General features: G+C 36.3%; 1 long non-coding RNA gene and 1 pseudogene across 1 annotated transcript in view; one reads left to right on the forward strand and one right to left on the reverse strand.

The window, feature by feature from the left end:
* Positions 1-22055, forward strand: part of LOC134759797 (uncharacterized) — a 148074-nt gene extending 126019 nt beyond the window's left edge. Inside the window, exon 3 of the long non-coding RNA XR_010136589.1 lies at positions 21611-22055. This is a non-coding gene — a long non-coding RNA (uncharacterized LOC134759797). The remainder of the gene's footprint in view (positions 1-21610) is intronic.
* LOC100446726 (programmed cell death protein 2-like) lies at positions 18852-20022 on the reverse strand (annotated as a pseudogene).
* Positions 22056-24388: the final 2333 nt, after the last annotated feature.

Genomic DNA, 24388 nt, shown 5'->3' on the forward strand with positions numbered 1-24388 from the left:
AAATTTAAACCACTCACATCAATAATGAAGGGAACCACTGAAAATGCCTGTGTTGTTGGTGACAATGTAAAATGTACAGCCACTGTGAAAAAAAATTTAACAGTTTCTTATAAAGTTAAACATATGCTGCTATGGTTTGAATGTCCCCTCCAAAACTCATGTTTATTTATTTATTTATTTATTTATTTATTTTTGAGACAGAGTCTTGCTGTGTCACTCAGGCTGGAGTGCATTGGTGCAATCTCGGCTCACTGCAACCTCCACCTTCCCAGGTTCAAGTGATTCTTGTGCCTCAGCCTCCTGAGTAGCTGGGATTACAAGTCCATGTCACCATGCCTGGCTAACTTTTGTATTTTTAGTACAGATGGAGTTTCACCATGTTGGCCAGGCTGGTCTCAAACTCCTGACCTGAAATGATCCACCTGCCTCAGCCTCCCAAAGTGCTGGGATTACAGGCATGAGCCACCACGCTGGGCCCCAAAACTCATGTTGAAATTTAATTGCCATTTTGAGGGTAAGAGATGATTAGGCCATGAGTGCTCTGACCTCATGAATAGCTTAATGTAATTATCACAGGAGTGCATTCATCATTGCCAAAGTGGGTTGTTATAAAGGGAAATTTAACCTTCTCTGTCTCACATTCTCACCCTCACTTGCCCTTCTGCCTTCTGCCATGGCATGATACAGCATGAAAGCCCTCACCAGATGCTGGCACCATGCTCTTGGACTCCCCAGTCTCCAGAACTGTGAACCAAATAAACTTCTATTGTTTATGAATAACCCAGTCTCACATATCCTGTTGTAGCAGCAAACATGGACTAAGACATACACTTATGACACAACCCATAGAAATGAAACCATACATCACACAAAGACTGTACACAAATATTTATATCAGCTTTAATCATAGTAGCCTGAACTGGAAAAATTCAAACATTCATCAACTGATGAGTGGATACACAAATTGTAGTATACCACAATAATGAAGTGCAATTTAGCAACAAAGAGGAATTAACTAGTGATATCAGTAGCTACATGGATCAATCCCAAAATATAGTGTCAAACAAAGAAGCCAGGCACAAAAGAGTACAATCTGTATGATTTATTTTATATGAAATTCTATAAAGGCAAATATAATTTATAGTGACAGGAAACAGGAAAGTTGCTGCTCAGTCTGATGTTGGGAGGAGCTGGCTTGTAAAGGGCGCAGTGAACTTTTTGGTATGATGGAAATCTTCCCTATTTTGATTAGGTCACACTAATTGAAATGTACACTTAAAATTGGTACATTTTAATGTATGTAATGTATATATAAATTAATTTTTGTTTAAATCAATAAAGTTGACTTAAAGAATGTTCAGTCTTTGATAGATCAAATAAGAAAATAGAAGAACTGAATAATATATTTAGTTACAATATATGAGAGAGAGAAACAAGATAGTCTATGAATATATTATTCTCAAATTTTCATAGAACATCTTAAAAATTAATGATTTCATAAGTTACATGGAAAAAATGAATCCTAAAAAGGAAGATTTCATTGACACATTCATGTAGTACAATGCAGTAAAATAAGGAACAGGTTGCAAAATAATAAATAAAAATCACTTGGAAAATTAAAAATGCCCTCATAAATAAGCTTAAGTCAAAAACAAAATCATACTGCAACTACAGGCTAGAAAATAATTATGATAACACTGTGTAACAAGACTTACAAGACTCCAAGGTAATGCTCAGAGGATAATTCATAATTTTAATGTTGTTTATTATGAAACAAAGAAGAATCAAAGGAACTAAGCATTTATTTCAAAAAGTAAAAAAAAAATGAACTTAGCTAAAGAAGGAAAGAATAAGATTAAAATCAGTAAGTTGGAAAAAATGAAAGCAAGAGAATTAATGAATTCTAAATATAATTCTTTTTCTTTTCTTTCTTTTTTTTTTTTTTTAAGACAGGGTCTTGCTGTGTTGCCCAGGCTGGAGTGCAGTGGCGCAATCTCGGCATACCGCAACTTCTGCCTCCTGGACTCAAGCAGTCCTCCCACCTCAGCCTCCTAGTAGCTGAGACTACAGGTGCAAGCCACTATGCCTGGCTAAGTTTTCTGTGTTTTGTAGAGATGGGGTTTCACTATGTTGCCTAGGCTGGTCTCAAATTCCTGAGCTCAAACAATCTGCCCACCCCAGCCTGCCAAATTGTGGGATTACTAGATATGCTTAAAAAAAATTCATGAGAAAACAAAGTTCTGGTAAAAGTAATCAATTAAAAAAAGAGAGAAAGGAAAGGTAGATTAACATTTTTGAGTGATGTTAGGGAAAATGGCCAAGCAAAGACTTCCAAAAATTATCTTCTTCATGAAAACTTTTTCAGAACCATGGAAATAAATTAAAGCCTTGTAGCAATGTGGGGAGCATTTACCCAACAAACTGGCTGAATGTTGTTAAGAATATCGAGCTTTGTTGTGCTTTAATTGCTTCAGTCCAATATCACATTCTTCAATGCTACAGTAGCCTTGAAAACAAACAGCCTACATATGTGGTGAAAACTAGCCTACTGATAGTTACCAGAGGGAGAATACAGCTGTAGCTTCTTCAAAGCCTCATGCTCACTGAACTTTATTTAACCTGTCTGGTGAGTCCCTGGAAGACCTCATGTTCAAGGGTATATTTATTTGACCTGATGGAGTGGCTTGTCCAATGCAAAAAGCCCAGAGCTGTTTGTCAAAAACAATGACAGGCAATTGTTTAGTTTCTTGGTTTCTTGCGGTGTAGATTTCTGTTGGAACAAACAATAGACAAGACAAAACAAAAAAAAGCTTAATAAGAGAAGCTGAGGAATGAGATGTTCATAGGGGCTTTGAAAGGTTCTGATATTACATTAACTTCAACCGCCTTTCATTTTTGCAGAAATTGACAAGCTGATACTACAATTCACATGAAAATGCAAAAGACTAAGAATATCTAAAACAACTTTGAAAAGAGAAATGAAGTTTAGGGACTCATGCTTCCCAACTTCAGTACTTAGATTTCAAAGCTACAATGATACATTGTATATATACAGTGATACATGTGTGTATATATATATATGATATAGAATTGAGAATCCAGAAGTAAACCCATACATCTATGGTCAATTGATTTCTAACAAGAGAGCCAAGAAAATTCAATGGGCAAAGAATACTCTTTTCAACAAATGGCACAGGAATAATTAGCTCTCCACATGCAAAAGAATGAAGTTGAATCCCTACCTCACACCATGTACAAAAATTAACTCAAAATGGATCAAAGACAAAAATATAAAGGCTAAACCTACAAAACTCTTGGAAGAAAATATTAGTGTAAATCCTTGTGATTTTCAATTAAGCAATAGCTTCTTAGATATAAAACCTAACATTCAAGCAAGCAAAGGAAAACTAGATAATTTAGGCTTCACCAAAATTTAACATCTTTGTGCTTCAAAGGATACTATCAAGAAATTGAAAAGATAGCTCACAGAGTGGGAGAAAATATTTGCAAATAATATATTTATGTGATAATCATGTATCTGACATATGACTTGTATCCAGAACTCATACAACTCAACAATAAAAAGACAACCCAATTTAAAATAACTCCATAGGCAATGAATATAAATAGGCATTCTCCAAAGAAGATATAAAAATTGTGAATAAGCACTTGAGAAGATGCCCAACATTATTAGTCTTCAGGGAAATGCAAATAAAAACTATGAGATACCACTTCACACCCACTGTAGGATGGCCATAATTAGAAAGATAGACAATAAAGAGTGTTAGCAAGAATGTGGAGGAATTAGAATCTTCATACTTTGCTGGAAGGAATGTACAATGGTTCAGCCACTTTGGAAAACAGTTTGGCAGTCCCTCAAAAAAGTAAACATAGTGTTACAATATGATCCAGCAGTATTACCTTTAGCTATATTTTCAAGAAAATTCAGTGTGTTTACACACAAAAAAATTGTACATGAATGTTTAGTATTATTCAAAATGGCCAAAAAGTGGGAACAACCAAAATGTCCAGTAAGGGTAAATAGATAGAAAAAAAATGTAACATATCTGTACAATGGAATATTATTCAATCACAAAAAGGAATTAAATAGTGATACATGCTACAACATGGATGAATATTGAAAATGTTATGCTAAGTGAAAGAAGCCATACACAAAAGGCCACATATTGTATGATTTCATTTATATGAAATGTCCAGAATAGATACAGAAATATTAGTGCTTGCCAGGGGCTGCAGGGAGGGGGAATGGGGAATAGTAGCTTAATGAGCCAGATTTCTTTTAGGAGTGATGAAAACATTCTAGAATTAGATAATGGTGATGACTGTAAAACTTGTGAATATATCAAAAGCCAATGAAATTTGCCATCTTACCACTTTAAAATGGTACATTTTATGGCATGTGAATTATATCCCAATGAAAGTTACATTGTTCAGAATGATAAAGCAGATTTAACCTAAGATTTAGAGAAAAGAATGTTATTTGTAAGTGCATATTATACAAAAATTACAAAAATACTATGCAGAAATATTGGATATCTTAATGAACTAGATTATTTTATAAGAATCTATCCCCCTAAAATTAACTAAAAAAGAAACAGAAGCTGGGAGGAAAAACACATGCAATAGACTACAAAAATAAATAAATAAATAATAGATGAGAAAAAAAGAAATTGAAAATCTGCATAGACTAAAAACCTCAGCCGAATTTGAGATGATTGTCAAAGAATGGTATCAAAGACATCAAGTCCATGTTATTTCATTGGTGAATCTTTCAAATCCAAGTCTGATAACATTTATAGACATACATAGAAAACTACTAACCAATTATTCTTTGGATTATGGATATAAAATTTATTTAAAAAAATTAAAGGATGATTGAATCCAGCTGTACATTAAAAAAATACATCACCATCAAATAGGGCTTATTATAAGAATAGAAGGTCAATTCAATATTAAAATTCACTATTATAAATCATATTAATATGTCAAAATGGAAAACCATATAAAACTCTTTAAACCAGAGGTAACACTTATGCAATTAGATTTTTTATTTATTTTATTCTTTAGAGACAGAGTCACATTCTGTTGATCGGGCTGGAGTGCAGTGGCATGAAAAATACTGCTATCACTAATTAAATGATGCTCCTTTCTGAGCTATAACCTAACACACAAACCACATCAAATTCTTCCAAAAATTTATCATTAATTGGTGGTCAGTGGATGACTTGGTAAACCTGTGGCTTTTTTTTTTCCAACTTTTATTTTAAGTTGAGGGGTACATGTGCAGGATGTGCAGGTTTGTTACATAGGTAAATGTGTGCCATGGTGGTTTGCTACACAGATAATTCTGTCACCTAGGTACTAAGCCCAGCATCCATTAGCTATTCTTCCTGATGCTCACCCTCTTCCCATCCCCCACATTCCAACAGGCCCCAATGTGTGTTGTTCCCTCCCAATGCGTCCATGTGTTCTCATTGTTCATCTTCCACTTATGAGTGAGAACATGAGGCGTTTGTTTTTCTGTTCCTGTGTTAGTTTGCTGAGGATAATGGCTTCCACCTCCATCCGTGTCCCTGCAAAGGATATGATCTCATTCCTTTTTATGGCTGCATAGTATTCCATGGTGTATATGTACCACATTTTCTTTATCTAGTCTATCATTGATGGGCAACCATCTCACACCAATCACAATGGCTATTATTTAAAAGTCAAAAAAATAACAGATTCTGGTAACATTGTGGAGAAAAAGGAATGCTTTTACACTGTTGGTGGGAGTGTAAATTAGTTCAACCATTGTGGAAGACAGTGTGGCGATTCCTCAAAGACCTTGAGGCAGAAATACCATTTGACCCAGTAATCCCATTCCTGGGTATATACCCAAAGGAATAGAAATTATTCTATTATAAAGATACATGCACATGTATGTTCATTACATCACACATCTTTTAAGGTCAACAATGTTGTTCATAGTGCTGACTCATCTCTCAGCTTCTGCTGAACTTACAGCAATTAATCTAAAATTTTTCTAGCCTTTAAAATACACAGATTTTATGTTTTTGAATCTCTATTACCAAACCACAACATTGTTTGCTATAATATTGTTTTTAATTACAAGAATTATTTGTCAATTTTAATTTACTTCTGATCCATTTGGAGTGCCAAAGCAATTGTAATTACAAATTAAAAGACACAATTTAGCAAGGAATAATAAAGAAAACAAAAACATATTCTTTTACTTTTGCCTTTAAACAACAAATACATTTCTGATAACTTGTCAAATATTTTCTCTTTGAATTGATTCTTTAACTTATTTAAAAGGGTATATTATGTTTTTTATTTCTATAAAGTCTCCCTTTCCTTTTAGCTTTCTATGTTCAAACATTTTTAATTTTTAATGCATTAACCTGCTATAATTAAAACTTTCTATTAAACTGAAGATATTATTGATATTTTATTTTCTAAATTGACATCAACTGAAATCTTTTTTAAATAGGTAGTTTTTCTACATGTTTGCTCCTATTACTCTAATTTTGTTAAACTGATAAACTTGATATAATTTTCAAAGTGCTTTTGTAATTATAGCATTATAGGCTGCCCATCATGGCCCAAGTATTCTGTTTCTTTCTTTCAATTCCCAAATCTTCAGATATGTTATTAAATATTTCCTGATGCATGATTATAAATAAAAACTTCATTAAAACACTTACAATTACTTACTTGCTGTATGTATTTACTGCATCATTCAGGGATAATTGAATTCAGTGAATTGGATAGTACCAAATTAAAACATTTAGAAATTTTCCTAAAATTTTGGCTAAAACTGTAGACTTTCTCCCTAGCTTTGCACAGGCATTGCTTATACAAAAATCTAATAAAGTTTGTGTGGAAATATTTCTTATTGAAACCATTTTTCTCGTGTCAACAATAAATTTTGATGAATTACTTCAGATGTTTTTTTCCTGCTTCGTGAGATCAACAAAACTATTAAATTATCTTCAAAGTCTTCAATTTCACATTTTAAGTAAATTATTAAAACTATTTAAAATGAAACAGTTGAAGCTTCCTCAATAATTGAAATTTTACTTCCTTGATTTATACATTTTCCAAAAAGTTGTTTTCTCATATTAGTAGATAAATATTTTTGCAACAAGCAAGTTCATAATTTAGATTGCCATGATAAGCCCAAATTGATATTGTTCTTTTTTTGAAGTTCTATTAAATATTTTATGTCTGAGAATGCTCAATTATTTTTAAACATACAGATCATATTTCCTAGATGTTTTTCATTTGCTTTATTGATAGTCTCATAAATTATTTTGGAAGTTTTTGTTTTTATATGAAACTGATTTATAATGTTTTTATAATTTTATCATTGATGAGATACATTTTTCTTTATTTAAGCCATGAGTTTTAACAGAACATAATTGCCATTCCAGCGAAATGTGGAAGTATAACACTTTTAACTTTTAATTATAAAAGTTTTGAGCAGTCTTTGATCATCTGAATAACACACGCTAGTGATACAAAGCCACTTGTATTATTTTTACTAAAATAATCCGGTTGTTTTTCATTCCACTTATATACATTATTTGTTTTATTTTGCACCATCTCTTACCCAGTATCAAAAGATATGCCAGGTTCTGGTTTCTGCACAGTATCAGAAGCTATTCCCAGCATTGTTCATTATTAATATCATTTTTTCTTTGTTCTTCCACAGTCAGAAGATTCATGTTTATAATATTTAAAAAGAGCATTAAGAAACTTATCCAAACTCTGCTGTATCTTCAATCTGGGTTTCATTTTTAATATTTTATTATAAAGTCTTGAACTTATAAACATCAAAACACTGCACAATTAGTATTTAAGCAAAGAATGATAGCACATTAACAATAAAACCAAAGTCCAAAGTAAAAACTAAACTATTAAGAAGCAGGAGCAATTACCTGATTTGGGCATAATAATCAATTGTGGATTCTCCTAAAGCAGTCTTTCTTGAACTTTTTGGTCTCAGAATACTTTTACAGTGTTAAAAATTACTTAGGACACCCACAGAGCTTTTGTTTATGTGGGTTGTATCAATACTTACCATATTAGAAATAAAGACATAACTTTAAAATTTTTGTATTTATTCAGTTAAACAACAATAAACTTATCGGATGTTAACATAAACAACATTTTAATGAAAATAATTATATCTGCCAAATCAAAAAAATAGTGAGAAAAGTTTTGTAATTTTGCAAATCTCTTTAATGTGTGGCTTAATAGAAGTCAGCTGGATTCTCAGATCTGGGTTAAATCTGTTGTGATATCACACATCTCTGCAGCCTCTGGAAAACTCCACTTACACTCATGAAAGAATGAGAGTGAAAAAGGCAAATGAGTCTTAGTATTACTGTAAAAATAGTTTTGTCCTCACAGACTCCTGAAAGGGTCTAAGATATCCCCAGGGGTCATCAACCTACGTGTTGAGAACAATTTCCCTAAATATCTTGCATTTCCTAAAGCATATCCTATGAAGCCACATTGCCTTCTATGAAATGGACCAAACTGGTGAAGAATGCTGCAGAAAGTTGTTCTGATGTCACTATGATGGAAGGCCCATTTATCAGCAGTTGTTGTCATGTGCTATAGCCATTAGCTTGAATGACAAATTTTTATTAGAATATGTATTACGTATTAGTTCGTTCTCACATTACAATAAAGAACTACCTGAGACTGGGTAGTTTATAGAGAAAAGAGGTTTAATTGGCTCACAGTTCCACAGGCTGTACAGGAAGCATGGTTGGGGGAGGCCTCAGGAAACTTACAATCATGGCAGAAGGCCAAGGAAGAAGGAAGCACGTCTTACACAGCCAGAGCAGGAAGAAGAGAGAGTGAAGGGGGTGATGCTACACACTTTTAAACCAGATCTCGTGAGAACTCACTCTCTATTACAAGAATAGCAAGGGTGGAAATCTGCCCCCATGATCAGATTACCTCCAACCAAGTCCCTCCTCCAACATTGAGGATTACAATTTGACATGAGATTTGGGTAGGGACACAAATCCAAACCTTATCATATTATTAAAAGATTTTGCTGTACCTAGCTGTTACTGGTATACTATCAACTAATACTAAAGTATTTTAAAATTTAAAGACTGGTAAGACATACTGGTAAATAGCTCAGAATGCCAGCCCTGCTGAGAGGTATATATTTAAAAGGGAGAGTTACAATTATCATTCTTCGTAGCTGATGTATTGACCTATGAAAGCCCAGAAGATCAAAGGAAAAAATATTCAAAGCATTTAGCAAGAATTTGTAGTGCAAAAATATCAACAATGTATGTGTATATGAATATCTATATGTAGATCTACATCTATAACTAGCTTTTCTATATAGCAAGGATAATTTCAACTTAATAAAAATATGCATAACATTGTGAAGAACAGAACTTAACTGGGGGACATAAAAGAAGATACATTATTATCCTAAATGGAAGGATTCAATATTGGAACTCTCCTCAAATTAATCTGTATGTTAACACTATCTCTATCAAAATCTTGCTATTTTTATACTTGATACAATTATTTTAAAGGTATTTATATAGGTATTAAATTTTATTTTAAAAACGCAAGAATAGAAAAAAGCTGGAAAAAAAATAAGGTGGGGTGTATTGGATCTGCTTTACTAAATGTTAATATGTGCTAAAAGTTTGCAATATGAAAATAATATAGTTCTAAGACAAGAATAAATGAAGACACTAACAAAACAGCATAGAAAGTCCTCAAAAGACCCAAGGCCTACAGCAATTCAGTATATTATAAGGACAGCATCTCAAAATCAAAGGAAAAAGAACAACTATTCAATAAATGATGGTACAACTGGCTAGCCATTTAAAAAAAAAGAAAGTTGGATGCCTGACTCACATCATACACCAAAGTAAATCCCAGTAACATGAAAGACATAAACATCAGTGAGACATTTAGAGCAATTAGACAAAAAGATAGAGGAATATTTACATAATCTCGAAATAGGGCTCTTTTAACCATTATAAAATAGTTGTATAAAAATAATGAGTAAAGTAAAAAATAAACTAATCTATGAGAAAAATTTGAACATTCTGATAGAAAAGTGGACAGGAGCATACTTATGAATAAACACAGGCAGCCAGTAAGCCTAAGAAAAGATGCTTAACTCAGCTGTAATTAGAGAATGAATATAAAAGCAAGATATCAGTTTTCACCCATCATGTTGGTCACAAGTAGAAAAAACCATGCTGTCTATTGGCTAGAGTATGGAGAAAGAAAGGTTTCAATTAGAGCAGTCGCTTGAGGTGGGAGTGGAGTAACAACTTGGAAGTACTTAGTCAAGTTCTTAAAATGTTCATAATCTTTAACGCAGTAATTCTGTATTTAAGAAAATATTCAGGAATGTTTATAACAACGAATGTTCAAGACACTTTTTACAGTATTACCTATCAATAAAAAATAAAAAATGACATAAATGGTCAAAATATGGGTTTGGTATATTCATATAAGAAGAGGTATAGTATGTTCTTATATATCACATAACATATATACTATATAATATGGTTATGGTATAATCATATGAAATATACTGTCACAAAATGTTATATTTTACTTGGAGAAGAGGTCATGATACAATTTGATTCATAAAAGCATCATTTCAGGCAGCTCATAAACTTTGATTTCATTGTTTTTAAAAGCTTATTATTCATACATCTGTATTATATGTAAGCATAGAAAGTATTTGTCAAGCTTTATACTAAAATACTAACACTCATCAGCTTTAATGGTAAGCTTAAAGATGATTTTACTTTTTGCTCTTTTTGCTGATGTGTATTTTTTCAACACTTAGACATGAATGACTTCTACAATAATATATATATTTTAAATATTGCTTAGGTTGCCACCAATTAAGTATGGTCCTTAATATTTCAAAGGAGTGTGCTCTGTTGGCTTCATACAGAGGGGAAGAGGAGAATTGCACTCAGAAGGACTGGCTCAGTCTCCTGGAAACTGATGTTGTTGGCTCATATAAATGGTAAAAATGTACAGTGAGAAAAGACTGCCAACCTGCCTTGGTATCTGGAGAGGTGGAGCCCACGAGCATCCCCCTCGGGCTGGAAGGAAAGCTATCTCAGGTGCCCTAGACTCCCAGAGAGTCAGGGAGTGTTCTGTGGGTTGAGTTGCCCCATCTCATGGGCCTGTGGCTCTGGTCCTGTCTGCCAGGGGATAAGACACTGGTCCCTGCTGAATGTGGGCTCCACATGTCCCAGTCACCTTTCTAATTCTGGCTTTATTGATTTCTGGGATGAACAACCACCATTCTCCTTTATGTTCAATGGTGTTACCAAGAAGGGTAAATATGACCGTGCTCAGCTGACAGCTCCCATCTTCTGCCTCACCAAGCCCCTTGTTCAGCCAAGTGACATAGCACCCCACATTATTATCTACTGACAGGCCTGTGTCTGTCATCAGACTTTGCTTCCACTAGCTCAAGAACCCACCTGGTTTGTATCTGAGGCTCTAGCATTTGGCCAGATGCAGTAAACCTGTTGCTAATCCTCAGAAATTTGAGATGAAATTTCATTTTGCCTGCTGTCCCCCAATACCATTCACACATTCAAACAAGTGGTCATTGAGGAACATCTGTGCCTAATACATACCTGTTTTGCTGCCTAAACAGCACCCACCAGCAACTGACAAACATCTGTCAGTGACTAGTGAGAAGTCCAGAGTGGCAGGGTTTTGGCCTAAGCTGAGAAAGAGCTGGATTCCTTCCTCCCTCTCCTTCTGCATGGTCCCCTCACAAAGAAGGACAAGCCCAGGATTTGGACAGAGTTATTCCAAGAGCACAGAATTTGGGGATCAAATGATGGCTCAGTCACTTAGAAGCTGTGTCACCTTCAGCAACTGACTTCACCTCTCTGATCCTGTTTCTTTGCCTGTAAACTTGAGACTAATAATTGCACACCTTATGAAACAATTTTGATTATTATATGAAATAATGTATGTAAAGTGCATAGCCTCAGGCTCAATAAGTGGAGTTTTAGTTGTTGCTGTTATTATTCTTGTGATGATGATATGTATTAGATGAGTTAACTCTGGTGAGACTGAAGGACATTGCGTTGTGTGTTAGGCTGTTCTTGTGTTGCCATAAAGAAACATCTGAGGCTGGGTCTTTTATAAAGAAATGAGGTTTAATTGACTTATGGTTCTGCAAACTTCAAGGAAGCATGGTGGGGGCATCTGCTTGGCTTCTGGTGAGGCCTCAAGAAGCTTATAATCATGGTGAAAGGTGAAGGGGAGCAAGAGACACAGAGAGTGGGAGAGAGGTGCCACATACTTTTAAATAACCAAATCTCATAAGAACACACTCACTATTGTGAGGACAGTACCAAGCCATGAGGGATCCACCTGCATTACCCAAACACCTCCCATCAGGCCCCATCTCCAACACTGGGGATTACAATTCAACAAGAGATTTGGAGGGGACATCCAAACTACATCACCTGGACCTCACCACTGTTTGCCATGCCCTTAGACTTGGTTCATGGTGAGACTGGAGAACTCCTATATGACAGATGAGGCTACTGAGGCCCAGAGGAGATGTGACTTGCTCAAGGTCACCAAGTAAACCTGTCATCATGACCATCAAGACCCAAGTCTTCTTTCCAGGCAAACGCCTTTCATCAAGGCACATGTTCCCTCTGAGGAAGAGTTGGGCATATAAAAAAGAAATTTAGCCTCCAGAAGGAAAGAGATTTCCCCATTTTCTTGCCTTGACATGTGTTTCCCTGGCACAATTGTCTTTGCATCATTGGTGGGTGGTGAAGGTGGGCTGGTGATTTCTGATGCATGTTTTACATTTGCTAATTCCATCTGAGCCACCACACACTGGTCTACCCTGAAGAGGCTTACTAAGAAGAGCTGGCAGAGCCAAGCTTCCCTTCTCTTCAGGGAAAAGATGCCTCTGGTTGGAAGTCTGCCATCACCCTTTTATGGCGTGTGGATCCAGAGCACAGCACACTGGGGTATTAAAATGCCAGTGCCTGCTCCTAACAAAACTGCCTCACCAGCTGGGCAGGATCAGCATGTTTCTCATTCTCTGAGGTTGCCAGCTCAGTGTTTTCCTGCCCTGTGGAATGGTGTTTCTGCAAAACACCCCGGGATAGAGGGTACCATGGTCAGAAAAGTTTGGGAAGTTGTGCGAACCACATTTCCCTCTTGGAAATGCTCCTTGCAAATTAGCATAATATAACCTCTGAAAAGTAGTCAGAAAGGGATTTGTCATCTCACATCTTCCAAATTTATGTAATCACAGAATATAACTTTTTAAAAAGGCAAAATAGTTTTCACATGGTTGTTTCCCTCACTTCTCTCTGGTCTCTAATGAAGTGTTATCCCCTCAGAGAGGATCTACCTGGTCCCTTTGGTCAAAACAGGACCTCGTGTCTCTTTGGGTCTTTACCCTGCTTTCTGTTTCCTTATAGCACTTGACATGTGGCACAATGTTTGTTTTTATGCTTATTTATCTGTTTATCATTTATCTCCCTCTCAGAATGTAAGCTCCATGATGGAAAATTTTATTTTTCACTGCTATACTTCCAGTTTCGGATACACAGTAAGTGCTAAAAAGATGCTGTTGAACAAATGAATATTCCTGCAAAAGAATTTAGCATCATGGAACTCAGTTTTCATGGATATCACAAAAATGGTGGTCTTGAATAATTCCTTTGTCTCAGACATAAATTTCTAAGCCAATTGGTGTAACTTTAACTGGGTTGAACAAATTAACATCAGCTCTGTGAAATTAGAAATTAATACAGAAGTGCAGACAACTCTCTAAAATAGCTCATGTTTTCATTGGAAGTAACATTTAGGTATCCCTGTCTTTCTCCTCTCATTTAACCAGCCCTTATTCTGTGCCAGATATCATGCTAATCACTGGACATATATTTTTCTCAATGAATCCTCACAATGACCTTGTGAGAAAGAGATTATTGTGTTCATTTCATAGATGAGGAAGAAGATTCAAAGGATTTAAGCAAATTTCTCAGAAAGAGAATGGGTTTATGGATCCATTTTGGGAGAATTGCCATGATGACAATACTGAGTTTTCCAATCCATGAACATAGGATGTCTTTTAGTTTATTTAGATCTTCTTTAATTTCTGCTAGCAATGTTCTGTAGTTGTTAGTATACATGTCTAGCACTTCATATGTTAAATATAATATAGTTTATTCTTTATTTTATTTTATTGTGAATGAAATGTTTGTTTCTTTCAAATAGAGACAGGGGCTCCCTATGCTGTGCAGGCTGGTCTCAAGCTCCTGGGCTCTAATCATCCTAGCACCTCAGCCTTTCAAGTAGCTGACACTACAGGTGCACACCACTGCACTGGGCTGGAATGTTTTTTATTATCTTGTTATTTTATTGTGAATGGAATAATTTAATTGAGCTGCACGTTTTTAACATACAGAAATACAATTCATTTTTGTCCATTCTTCTTGTATTTTCACTGCTAGTAGTTTTTCTGTGGATTCCTTGAGGGATTTTGTAGATAAGGGTTCATGTCATCTCTGAATAAAGGCAATTTTACTTTTTCCTTTCCAATTTGTGTGACTGTTCATTTTTTTTTTTTTTTTGCCTTATTGTGTTGGTGAAAACTTCCTGTACATTGGTGAATAGAAACGATGAAAGCAGATATCCTTTCCTTGTTCTTGATCTTAACAGTAAAGCATTCAGTCTTTCACCATTAAGAATGATGGTAGCTGTGGCTATTTTACAGATGCCGCTCTCTTCCGAATTTGTTGGGATTTTATTAATACTAGTTGTTGGATTTTGTCCAGTGTTTTTTTCCGAGTCTATTGAAATGATTATGTGGCTTTTTTCTTTTTATTTTATTAATATGATGTATTACATTAACTGATTTTCATATGCTGAACCAACCTTGCATTCTTGTGACAAAACTCATATGGTCATGATGTAAGATCCTTTGAATATGCTGCTGAATTCACTTTGCTAGTATTTTGTTGAGGAGTTTTGCATCTACATTCATAAGAGATAGTAGTCTGTAGTTTTCCTGTGATATTTTTGTCTGGCTTTGGTTTCAGGATAATATCGTTATTATAGAATGAGCTAGAAAGCGTTCTCTTCTATATTTTTAAGAGTTTATGAAAAATTGATATTATTTCTTTAATATGTGATCAAATTCACCAGTGAAGTCATCTAGGTCTGATCTTTGTGGGAAAAATTTTCATTTAGTTACATTATGATTGATACAAATTGTTCATAATATTCCTTTATAATCTTTTTTATTTCTGTTAAGACTCTAATAATGGCTCCTCTTTCATTCTTGATTTTGGTAATCTGTGCCTTCTCTCTTTTGTTCTTGGTCAGTCTAGCTAAAGGTTGTCAATTTTGTTGATCTTTTCAAAGAACCAGATTTTGATTTCATTTTCTCTATTTTCAATCTTTTAAAATGTTATATTTTATCTGATCTTTGTTATTTTCTTTTTTCCTGCTTGTTTGGTTTTATTTACTCTTCTTAGTTTTGTAGGATCAAAGTTTAGGTTATTAATGTAATCACAATGTGAGGCCTTATTAATGCACTCCTTATTCCCTTCAATTTCATACCTGTTATAGGCATTTAAAGCATTAAATTTCTCTCTAAGCAGTTTTTCAGCTGCATCTCATAAATTTTGGTATATTATGCTTTCATTTTCAATAAGTTAAAGATGTTTTCTAAGTGCCCTTGTGATTTCTTCTTTAACCAATTTGTTATTTAGAAATGTTTAATTTCCTAAATTTTCCTCTATTGTTGATTTCTAATTTAATTATATTATGATAGAGAACATGTTTTGTATAATTTCAATCCTCATAACCTTATTGAGACTTGTTCTGTGGTCTCTCTTGAAAAATGTTTCATGTGTGTTCCAAAAGAATGTGAATTCTGCTGTTCTTGGGCAGAGTGTTCTATAGATATTAAATACTTCAAGTTCTTTGATAATGCTGTGTAAATCCTACTGTTGTGAACACCCTCAAACCCAGGGCCACTTTAAGGATATCCCTAATCCCATATTTCTATCTCTAGACACAAATTATTGAAATTTCTGATTTCAGTCCATTAAATCCAGATGTGGCACGGACCTGCCACCCAAACTTTGGTTTGGAGATTGAGTCTGATGATGCCATAATACACCAAGAGAGTAGGAAAAGGTTTATTACTCACCAAATGAAGTTTTCTGGAGAGATCAGGAAAGGTTCTCACACTGGTCCCACTACCCCGCCACCCCTCAACCCATCACCAAAAAAACTGCTTAAGAGAGCAAGCAAAGGAGACTGAGTTGGGGTTTTATGGTGTGATTAAAAGATGGGGATGCAGTGAGGGTTCCCAAGTGTGTAGGCTGGAGCTTGCATGGTATGTATTCTCCAGTTATTGTTATTGAATTGTGTTTTTCTTTTCAATTCTTTAGTTTTTATTTCATGCATTTTGGGCCTGTGTTATAAGGTACACATATAAGTGCTATATTTTCCTTGTGTATTGACTCTTATATTATTATGAAATATCCCTCTTTGTCTGTAGTACTATTTGTTGTTGTTGTTGTTGTTAGACACAAGGTCTCGCTGTTGCCCAGGCTGGAGTGCAGTGGCATGGTCATAGCTCACTGTAACCTCAAACTCCTGGGCCTGAGTGATCCTCCTGCCTCAGCCTCATGAGTAGCTAGGACTATGGGTACTTGCCATGATGCCCAGCTTATTTCTTGTCTCATAGTCTATTTTTGTGATGTTATTATGGCCACTCTAGCTCTCTTTTGGTCACTGCTTGCAGGGCATATATTTTTTCTTTTCTTTCTTTCTTTTTTTTTTTTAGATGGAGTCTCACTCTGTTGCCCAGGCTGGAGTGCAGTGGTGTGATCTTGGCTCACTACAACCTCCGTCTCCTGGGTTCAAGCGATTCTCCTGCCTTAGCCTCCTAAGTAGCTGGGATTACAGGCATGCACCACCATGCCCAGCTACTTTTTATATTTATATAGAGACAAGGTTTCTCCATGTTGGCCATGCAGGTCTCAAACTCCTGAACTCAGGTGATCCACCCACCTCAGCCTCCCAAAGTGCTAGGATTACCGGCGCGAGCCACTGTGCCTGGCCAGCATATCTGTTTTCTATCCTCTATATTTTAACTTATCTGTGTCTTTGAATCTAAGATGTGTCTTTTATACAGAGCATGTAGTTGAATTGTGCTTTTTTAAAAATAAAATCTGATCATCTCTTCCTTTTGATTGGGATAATTAGACCATTCACTTTTAATGTAATTGTTGACAGGTTGGATTTATATTTGTCATTTCATATTTTTTTCTATATATCTCCCACCTTTTTATCCTGTTTTTTCTTTACTTTCTCATTTTGTATTAAATATTTTTGTATACCATTTAACACCTATATATTTCTTAGTTATTTTCTTGTTGGTCGCTCTAGGATTACAATATGCATGTTAACTCTCCACTATGTACTTCATAATACTAACCCCACTCTAGTAAAATATAGAAACTTTGCTTCTATATAGCCCCATTCCTTCTTTTACTCCTTTGTGCTGTTATGTATGTGTATGTATGTATATATATATATACATACATACACTTACATACATACTTATATATGTATATACACATATAATGTATATACACATATATACATTATATGTATACACACACATATATATTATCAGGTTATAAACCTAATAATATAATGTTAATATTATTGTTTTATGAAATCTTTTATCTTTTTAAGAAGGTAAGAGAATGAAACAAAAATATATAGCGTGAGTGCCATATGGTGCTATATTTTCTTATAGCATTTACAGGTTAATATAAGACTCTCTTAAATTAACTTATGTATTTCCTATTTCTGGTGGTTTTCATTTCTTCCTGTGGATTCAAATTACAACCTGGTGTCAATTCCTTTTGGCCCAAAGGACTGTTTATAGTATCTTGTAAAGCAGATCTTCTAGCCACAAATTCTCTCAGCCTATTTATTATTTATCTAGGAATAGCTTTATTTAGCTTTTGTTTATGAAGGACAGTTTTGCTTAATATAGAATACTTTAATAGTTTTTTTCTCATTTTTTGTTTTGTTTTGTTTTGTTTTGTTTTTTTGAGATGGAGTCTCACTCCATTGCCCAGGCTGGAGTGCAGTGGCATGATCTTGGCTCACTGCAACCTCTGCCTCCTGGGTTCAAGTCATTCTCCTGCCTCAGCCTCCTGAGTAGCTGGGATTACAGGCATGAGCCACCATGCCCGGCTAATTTTTGTATTTTTAGTGGAGACGGGGTTTCACTGTGTTGGTCAGGCTGGTGTCGAACTCCTGAACTTGTGATCCGCTGGCCTTGGCCTCCTATAGTGCTGGGATTATAGGTGTGAGCCACCATGCCCGGCCTTTTTTTCCCAGTGTTTTTAATATGTCCTTTTGGTCTTCATTATTTTAGATGAAAATCAGGAATTAAAAGTATTATACTTTTAAAAATGATACAAAGTGAATCATTTTTCTCTTTCTGCTTTTAAGATTTTCTTTGTCTTTGAACACTTTGACTATGATATGTTTAGATGTGGATCTTTTTGTATTTATCCTACTTGAAGTTTGTTGTGCCTCTGTGCTATCTTAATTTTTTTTCTCGAAGTTGGAGTTTTCTACCCTTATTGCTTTTTTATCATCTTTGCAGATTTATTTCTGTGCACATATACATATACAAATATTTTTACAAGAATAGGGTCATACCATGAATACCACATATAATGGTATCTCGATTGTCAATATAGGTGTGTATAATTAAGACTGTGTAGACTTCCACTGTGGATGTACCAAAATGTATTTAATTCCCTGTCACTGGACACTTTTGTTTCACTAATATGTAGACACTGTGTAAGCAATGTCTCAACATCTCTGCACCTCTATTTTTGGTATAAGTATTTCCTTAGGATGAAGTCCCAGAAATGGAATTGCAAGGTATAAAAGATTATTTACGTTTTTTAAGGCTCTAAGATGCCTTTACAGTGTATCTGTTACATCCTGCTTCCACACAAATTATTCTGTACAGCCAGTACCCAAGCTGCAGCTCTCAGCCCAGGTGAAGACAGCCAGGATGCCCCAGTCAATGCTCTTGCCCAGTCTGTCAGCCTTCAGGTAGTTTAGGAGCTGAGGCATAACCTGGAATTCAAACATTCTCTTGGCATCACAAAGGATATTCTCTGGAATATCCTTTTCTTGAGGAATATTTTCACCAGGAATCCAGATGGAGGCAATACCTCTGCCATATCTGAGAATCTGTTCTGGTTCAAGGGCTATCTGAGTTTTGAACTTCTGAAAAATTTTATCTTCCCTGGATTCATGTTTTGCCATGGAATCCAGTTCTTCAAGTGCGTCACCCATGCTCCCTATAATCTCTGAGTAATGTTCCTTTTCCACAACCTCAGATGTAATCTTCATCTTCTGTTTCTACTACAACTGCAAATTCTGGAAAAAGGAAGTCGTGGTCTGGAATTATATGGTCCAAATGATCTGGTTGTGTACAAGCCTGCTTATGTGCCAATCTCCGGTCTAGGGTCTGATGCTCCCTGCTGCAGTAATACGCTTTGTGGCACCTGGAGCACGTTTTGGGGCCTAAACAGCCACAAACCCTGCAGAAATGAGCACCAGACTTAAGTTAGAGACACACTGATTGTCCTGTTTCTGGGGGAGGATTCTCAGAAGGTGGCCCATATGAGTAAAAATCATTTTTCCTGGGTAGCTGATTGGTAAAAACTCGCAGGCCAGCACAGCACGGCGGCTCTCAGCAGCAGAAGAGGAAGATTCCGGGGTGGAAGGCTTCGGCACGGCCGGGCAGCAGCGCGTGCACATGCAGCAGGAAGGAGAGCGGGTGGCAGCACAGAGCGCAGGCCAGGGTCTGGGACCTGGCAGCCCGGCCGCGCCCAGCCATGCCGCCGCCCGCCCCTCTACCATTAGTTCTTCAAATTTTTTCTTCCTTTTTCTTCTCTCCTCTCATTCTGGGACTACCATTGCATGTGTGTTGATATACACTTGATGTTGTCCCAAAAGTCTTTAAGGCTCTATTCATTTTTCTTCAATTTTTATCTTCAAGTTCACTGATTCATTCTTTTGCCATCTTGAATCTTCTGTTAAAGTCCTCTAGGTGAATTTCTCATTTCAGTTATTATGTCTTCAACTCCAGAAATTCTCTTTGGTTCTTTTCAATAATTCCTGTCTGTTTATTGAGATTGTCTATTTGTTGATTCAATGTTTCCATACTTTCCTTTAATTTTTTAAATGTGATTTTTTTTTGGCCCTTTGAACATATTTAAATAGCTGCTTTGATGTCTGTCTGATAAATCAAATGCCTAGAATCACTCAGAGGGAGTTTCTATCATTTCCCCTTTTTCTTTAGCATGAGTCATACTTTCTTTGCATGTCTCATTTTTGTTGGTGGTGTTTTTGAAAACTGAAGATTCTAGTTATATATTGTAGCAACTCTGGATTCTGTATTTCCCCCCCTGAAGGTTTGTTCTTTTTAAAATTTGTTCATTGTTTAGTAACCTACCTGAGTTAAATCTATCTCCCCAGTGATATGGAGCTGCTGATATCTCTGCCCAGATTTTTTTTAAATTCTTGTTTTCCTTTTTAAGACTGACTTCCTAAGGCTCATCCCTGTGTCTGTGTAGCCCACTAGTCAGCTAATGATAGGACAGAGGTTGTGCTGAAGTGCCTCAAGCAAGTAAGGATTCTGTCTTGTGCTGAAATCTGTGTGTGGGTAAGGGAATAGATTCAAAGTTTAGGCCACTGTTAAGTCGATTCCAGCATTTTAATTTCAGCTAGGCCCTTCTGAGTCTCCTGTGCACATGTGTCCAGCCTCAGGGTCAGCCAGGATTGTGTATATAGTTTGTACTCTCTTTGGTCTCTGCTGCTCATATGTGCACCCTCAGCCAGGAATATGCTTGCCTTAACCGTGACTGTAATCTCAGACAAGAAGAGCCATTGGCCCTCCCTCCTCACTTGATGCCAGGATAATCACTTTCACTAGTGCTGCTGGATATGGGTACCTATTGCTCCAAATTGAGTAAGTTTAGCTGTCTGTCCTCATGGACCTGCCATATCCTGACAGAATCTCAGCACCAACTAAGCTGGGAAGAAGGTGGAAGCTAGGATCAGCCCCAGGTAAAGACACCACACTTCCACTGTTCTTACCCAAAGTTCAATAGTTTTTCAAACATAAATGCTTCTGGAATTGTTGTGTGCCATTAGTTGATTTCAAGAGGAGTGAAAGGGTTGTTTTATCAATTTTGTCCAGCTTTATGGGTATTTTTTGGGGAAAATATTTGCTAGTCTCCTTACTAGACCATAGCCAGAAGTTTGAAATTTCAGGCTATAATTTTATACCCAGGTTAACTAACCCTGGTCATGTGTTCTTACTATGCCGTGTGGCCTCCCTTATGTTGCTTTAGCATCTGACAATTTACAAAGTTTTTTTCACAAGTATTACCTAGTACCCGGGACAACTCCATAACATTTTTGTTTCTGTTTTTGTTTTTTCTAGTTTTAGAGCTGAAGCAATTGAAGTATAAGAGATACTGGAGATAAATATTTACAAAGAGAAAACTTGAGTTTGGAGAGAAGGACATTAACCAAGAATGTAAAACGAATCAACGACTGTGCCAGAATAGGAACCTGGGTCTTCTGTTTCCCAGCTGAGGGTCTTTGTGCATCACCCACTTGCTTTCTTTTGGAAGAGGACTGGGGATAAAAATACTCCTCATCCCTCCTCCACCACACCTCCATCATGGCCTTACTGGTATGAGGAAAAAGCCCAAGTCAAAGGGCAATAGACCATTGGCACTCCCTGCCCCTAGAGGGTGCTGCTCTTTCTATAACATGAACCCAGGTTGCCTAGAAAGGTGATTTAAATGTGAAAGCATTTTTGATTATGGCAATTGCATACATTCTTTCAATCGAATTCTAGCTGGATTAACCTGTCTTTAGTATATGGCTATTAATAATTTATATTATTATCTTTGATTATATAATTTTGTTTAAAGTGTCCATTAACATTGCTTTTTCTCAGGGACTTTCCCTCAACTCCTGGGTTTTAGTTGTAGTTTGTAGCAGCCTATTGAGGCATTCATGAGTGAGGATTTAATCAGGCAATTTTTGCAAAAATGAAGATCAGTTTTCAATGAAAGGAGATGACAAAATATTATAGTATTAAAATAAGTAGATATCTGTGTATCGTAGTTACAAAATGAAAAATAAAAATCCTTCCAAACTGCTCTGAAATTCCTCCTGCTTCATAAATATGGGCTTTCTGATTCTTCTGGGGGGCAGATTTCTTTGTTTTGCTGCGATTTTTTTTTTGATGGGGAAACTTATTCTTTTTGTTTAAGTACAAATGTCAAGTTCAAAATGGAATGTGTGGTGGACATTCTCTGGTTGCCCCCTAGACTCTCTGCCCTTCTCTGCCTTACTCTGTGCCCAAAGAGGTGACCTCTAAGGACTGTAACAATTAGCTCCTCTGCCCTTTGGCTTCTGGATGATTTGACCAATGAAGGTACCAGCAGGAAAACAGCATAGGAGGAGAGAGAGGTCGGTGGATTTGCTCCCCTAGCTCTCTTGCTGCTAGCTATGGTTTGGCAGTGCCCTGATGCCTCCCCTAAAGACACAGGTCCTGTTGGGGGCCTTCTCCTACAGCTACAGGTCTCATCAGGTCCAGGTAAGTGCTCTTTCCCTCTACCTGTTCTGGCCCAGGGGTGGAAATGGCTTTGCACTGTTGCTAGTCCCTGGTGCTTGATCGGCCTCTGTTGCTTTGCCCTAGTCCTGCTCTCAGGTCTGTAAATAAACACTTGATGAATTTGCATGCCTTTCATCCCGTTTGAGTGCTGGGAATTGCTAGACTCAGCCTGATACAGCAGCTAGCATTTGGAGAAAAAAAAAAAGAAGAGGGCCCATGAGGGTGTCCTGAGACCAGCTTTGGTCTTAGCTCAGGCACTATTTTGCCATATGACCTTGAGTAAGTCCTTTCTTCTCTCTGACTTTCAAACGGCTCATCTGTAAAAAGAGCAGCTGGGCCAGGCGCAGTGGCTCATGCCTATAATCCCAGCATTCTGAGAGGCCGAGGTGGGCAGATCACCTGAGCTCAGGAGTTTGAGACCAACCAGTTTGAGGTCAACATGGTAAAACCCCATCTCTACTAAAACTACAAAAATTAGCTGGGTGTGGAGACACATACTTGTAGTCCCAGCTACTCGGGAGGCTGAGGCAGGAGAATCACTTGAACCCGGGAGGTGGAGGTTGCTGTGAGCTGAGATCTTGCCACTGCACTCCAGCCTGGGTGACAGAGTAAGACTCCATCTAAAAAAAAAAAAAAAAAAGAAAAAGCAGTTGGACAAAACCAGAGGCCTTTGCACAGTTTTTTACTCATGTGCCACCAAACGCATTCTGAAAAAATACATAATCAAATAATTTTTAAATTTTTCATCATGGTTTTAAATAGTTGTAAAGGGTGTAACATCCTGTGTATTGTAAATATTAATGTTTAAAATTAAACTGCTAACATCACTCCTTTAAACATATCCAATGGAATTTAAATATCGCAGTAATTTTATACCCACCATCATCCATTGAAAAATTGATGAACAAACTCTCCTTTAACAGTTAGAAATTTTACAATGTTCCTCTTTCTCCTTTAAATCATTATTTCCATTCTAATTCCCCCATAGAATTTTATAGGAATGTCATATATTTTTTCTGCTGGTAAGTCTCATATGGATCATCATGTCATAATATCTAAATCAAAAATATGTTTGTAGGCAAAATTTTCAGAATTTTTATATTTCCTGGGATAAATACAACTGATTAAAATTTAGATAATTGTTAAACAGAAAATGTAAAATTAATGGGAATTCATCTCTCACTGAGATGACTGGGGAAGGGTCCAGGGAGTCTTGATTAAAAGAACGTTTACTTTCCAACATTTGCCCTCAGCCCTCTGTTTGGTGCTCTCTCTCCCGCTACCCCCAACTCAGGTTTTTTTCCTCTCCAGGCAATGTCTCGCGGTAAGGTTTGGGATAGATAAGACATACACCTTTACTGTATCAAAGGGGAGAAGGGTAGCTAAGAAAGGGAAGGTGAGAAATGAAATCCAGGTTCACATCTTCACATGGGAGTTCTCAGGCAGGTCAGTTTTTTTGTTTGTTTGTTTTTGTTTTGTGTGTGTGTGTGTGTGTGTGTGTGTATGTTTTGAGACAGAGTCTTGCTCTGTCACCCAGGCTGAAGTGCAATGGCACGATCTTGGTTCACTGCAACCTCTGCCTCCTGGGTT

This window comes from Pongo abelii, chromosome 13 (genome assembly GCF_028885655.2).
Source record: "Pongo abelii isolate AG06213 chromosome 13, NHGRI_mPonAbe1-v2.0_pri, whole genome shotgun sequence".
Taxonomy (NCBI): Eukaryota; Metazoa; Chordata; class Mammalia; order Primates; family Hominidae; genus Pongo; species Pongo abelii.